The sequence below is a fragment of the Cervus elaphus genome, chromosome 11 (assembly GCF_910594005.1).
Source record: "Cervus elaphus chromosome 11, mCerEla1.1, whole genome shotgun sequence".
In the NCBI taxonomy this organism is placed as follows: domain Eukaryota; kingdom Metazoa; phylum Chordata; class Mammalia; order Artiodactyla; family Cervidae; genus Cervus; species Cervus elaphus.
This window is the reverse complement of record NC_057825.1, coordinates 74,347,674-74,352,006: the sequence shown is the minus strand read 5'-3', so window position 1 is coordinate 74,352,006 and position 4,333 is coordinate 74,347,674. Positions and strand designations below refer to the sequence as shown.

At 41.3% G+C, this 4,333-nt stretch overlaps 1 non-coding gene across 1 annotated transcript; it reads right to left on the bottom strand.

Moving 5' to 3' along the window:
* Positions 1 to 283: 283 nt before the first annotated feature.
* Positions 284 to 356, bottom strand: TRNAE-UUC. Its single transcript has one exon. It is a non-coding gene; the product is annotated as a tRNA-Glu (tRNA).
* Between the last annotated feature and the right edge of the window lie 3,977 nt (positions 357 to 4,333).

Genomic DNA, 4,333 nt, shown 5'->3' with positions numbered 1-4,333 from the left:
CATTAGGATCTTCATCTACACTATAGATACATGCATCATTAAACACAACTTTCCAGAAGCTTCATTTTCATTTCCATATAAAATAAGGCATATTTAAATTTTTGCAATAATGTGGCCCCTGGAGCCACATATTAGAAGCCATTATTTACTTCTAATATAAGTAAAATATTAGGAGCATTGTCCACCCACCCAACCCCATTCCCCATAATATAACTTTTAAAAAGGTGACTTTTTTTACTTTAAAAAAATTTTTGGCCCATCCTCACAGCTTGTGGGATCTTAGTTCCCCAACCAGGGACTGAACCTGGGCCCATGGCAGTGAAAGTGCCAAGTCCTAACCACTGGACTGCCAGGGAACGTCCAACATGACTGCTTTTTAAGTGATCTTACAGAGCTTGTTTATAACATTTAACATCTGCAGTCTTAAGGTCAATCTTCCAGGAATGATTTCTAAAATCAGTAATAATTTTTTTTACCTTCTCTTTCAAAAAACTTAATTCATTTCAGATGACTTTTGTCAGCACCAAACACCAGAAATGGCTGAGGTTATTTAGGCTAACAGTCCTTCCCCAGAAAATTCTTTGTGCTTCAAAATAAAAGGAACTTCCATAATATAAAAGACGTTATGAAATAGGAAAGACGCCTAATAGCCAAAACAATCTTGAGAAAGAAGGACAAAACTGGAGGTATCATACTCCCTGACTTCGGACTATGCTACAAAGTTTCAATAATCAAGACAGTATGCTAGCACAAAAATCAGACACACAGATCAGTGGAACAAAAAGAGAGCCCAGTGACTTCCCTAGTTGTCCAGTGGCTAAAACTCCCAATGCAGGGGGCTGGGGTCCAATACCCAGTCAGGGAATTAGACTACACATGCCACAGCTAGGAGTTCACATGCCATGCAACTAAGATCTGACACAACCAAATAAATAAATAAAAATTAATATTTTAAAAAATAGCCTAGAAATAAATCCACAAACTAATAGGCAATTAATGACAAAGAAGAATATACAATGACGAAAAGACCATCTCTTCAGTAAGTGATGCTGGGGAAACTAGACAGCTACATGTAAAATAATGAAATTAGAACATTTTTCCCATATTATTTACAAAAATAAATTCAAAATGAATTAAAGACCTAAATGTAATGCCAGAAACCATAAAACTCCCAGAAGAAAATGTAGGCAGAACACTCTCTGACATAAATTGTATCAATATATTTTGGGTCTGTCTCCTAAGACAAAGAAATAAAAGCATTCACCTGAAACTACCAAAACATTGTTAATCAACTATACCCCAATACAAAATGCTTTTGGTGTTAAAAAAGTTAAAATTAAAAAAATTAAAAACAGGACCTTAATTAAAAGCTTTCGTACAGCAAAGGAAATCATTGACAAAATGAAAAGATAACCTACTGAACAAGAGAAAATATTGGCAAATGACATGACCGATAAGGGGTTAATAATACAAAATATATAAAGAGCTCATATAACTCAACATAAAAAAAAAACTGATTAAAAAATGGGCAGAAAACCTGAATAGACATTTCTCCAAAGAAGATACACAGATGGCCACTATGCACATGAAAAGGTTCTCAATATCGTTAATCAGAGAACTGCAAATTAAAACCACAATGAGATATCACCTCACACCTCTTAGAATGACTACTATCAAGAAGAACACAAATAACAAATGTTGGCAGGGATGTGGACAAAAGAGAACCCTCCTACACTGCTGGTGGTAATGTAAATCGGTGGAGCCACTGTGGAAAACAGTATGGAGACCTCTCAAAAAGCTAAAATTAGAACTACCACATGACCCAGCAATTCTCCTCTGCATATATATCCAAACTGAAAAATATAAAAACATTAATTCAAAAAGATACATGCACTCCAACATTCATAATAGCATTATTTACAATTGCTAAGATATGGGACTTCCCTGGTGGTCCAGTGGCTAAGATTCTGAGCTCCCATTGCAGAGGGCCCAGGTTCAGTCCCTGGTCAGGGAACTAGATCCCACATGCTGCAACCAAATAAATAAAATAAATAAATAGATTAAAAAAAACAACAATTGCTATGATATGAAAGCAACCTAAATGTCCATCAACAAAAGAAGATGTGATACGTATACACAATAGAATACTATTCAGCCATAAAAAAAAGAGTGAAAATTTGCCATTTACAACAACATGGATGGACCTGGAAGGTATTATGCTTGGTAAAATATGTCAAACAGAGAAAGACAAATACTGTATGATATCACTTATATGTGGAATCCAAAAACTAACACAAACTTGTGACTATAGCAAAAAAGAAACAGACTTATAGATATGGAGAGGAAACTAGTGGGTATCAGTGAGGAGAGGGAAGGGGTAGAGGATTAAGAGGCACAAACAAATGATATATAAAATAAATAAGCTATAAGGATATATAATATGACACAGGGACTATAGCCAATATTTCATAATAATTATAAAAAGAGCATAACCTTTAAAAATGGTAAGTCATTATGCTATACACTGGAAACATCATATTGTATCAACTGTACCTCAATAAAGTACAGTATTCAGTAAGCATCTGTGTGCTAACACTATAGTGAAGTCACTCAGTCGTGTCCAACTCTTTGCGACCCTATGGACTGTAGCCTACCAGGCTCCTCCATCCATGGGATTTTCCAGGCAAGAGTACTGGAGTGGGTTGCCATTTAGGCATTGGGAAATTCACCCATTCCTCAGTAGATCCCAACTCTTATGACCCCAGAGCCCACAATCCAACACTGGCCTCAGGAAAGGATACGCAGATGACACCACCCTTATGGCAGAAAGCGAAGAGGAACTAACGAGCCTCTTGATGAAGGGCAAAGAGGAGAGTGAAAAACCTGGCCTAAATCTCAACATTCAAAAAACCAAGATCGTGGCATCCGGTCCCATCACTTCATGGCAAATACATGGGGAAACAATAGTGACAGACTTTATTTTCTTGGGCTCCAAAATCACTGCAGATCATGATTGCAGCCACAAAATTAAAAAACGCTTGCTCCTTGGAAGAAGAGTTATGACAAACCTAGACAGTGTATTAAAAAGCAGAGACATTACTTTGCCAACAAAGGTCTGTATAGTCAAAGCTATGGTTTTTCCAGTAGTTGTGTATGGATGTGAGAGCTGGACCATAAAGAAGGCTGGGCGCCGAAGAATTGATGCTTTTGAACTATGATGTTGGAGACGCTTGGGGAGTCCCTTGGACTGCAAAGAAATCAAACTAGTCAATCCTAAAAGAAATCAATCCTGAATAGTCGTTGGAAGGACTGATGCTGAAGCTCCAATACTTTGGCCATCTGATGCAAAGAGCCGACTCATTAGAAAAGACCCTGATGCTGGGAAAGACTAAAGGCAGGAGAAGGGGATGACAGAGGATGAGATGGTTAGATGGCATCACTGACTCAATGGACATGAGCTTGAGCAAGCTCTGGGAGATGGTGATGGACAGGGAAGCCTGGCGTGCTGCAGTCCATGGGGTCGCAGAGTCAGACACCACTGAGTGAACACCACCACCACCACCACCTTGACTTTAGCTCAGTGAGACTGATTTGGGGACCCCTGACCTCCTGAATGTAAGAGAATCAATCTGTGTTGATTTAAGCACCAACATCTATGGCAATCGTAACAGCAACCACTGGAAACTAACACACATAATTTCGTTAGCAAGCTCCCTGGGCGTCGGGGTACTCTGCAGTCCAGCCCTCATGCCCGGCCCAGGAGGGGCTGGTGATCAGAAGCCTGAACATCTGTGACCGTGCCAGGCATTTTTCCGAGCATCCCTGCCCCCTCCCAGGCTGCTCAGTTAAGCGGGAGGCACAGGTCCCTGCCTCCTCGCCTCCCACCAAGCCCACTTTGGTGACCAGAGATGTATTGTCACTGGGCCTGAGCCCAGCTTCCTGCCTACAGTTCTCAGGGACTAAGCTACACTCTGACCCAAAGCAGCCACATGGCCATCTCCCTCCCCTGCTGGATGGGCCTCTCTGAGCCCCTATCTCTCCTCAGAAGGGTGACATCCTATTCTGAGCTCTGATACGGCCAAGGGTGTCATCATTAAGGCAACGCGAAGACCTGCTAAGAGACATCCTTCCCATGTCCACCCAATGGGCCTCCCCTTCCTCTGGCTCCTCCTCCTTCTGTCCCCGACCCGCACTGCTTACTTGCCACCCTCAACATCCAGGCCTCTGTCAGCCTTGGCTCCTCCTACCAGCCACAGTCGCTTCTTCACCAGGGACATGGCAGATGAGCCAGACCCAGATCTGGGTCTCTAGCATTGGCCCGCACAAGCCCACC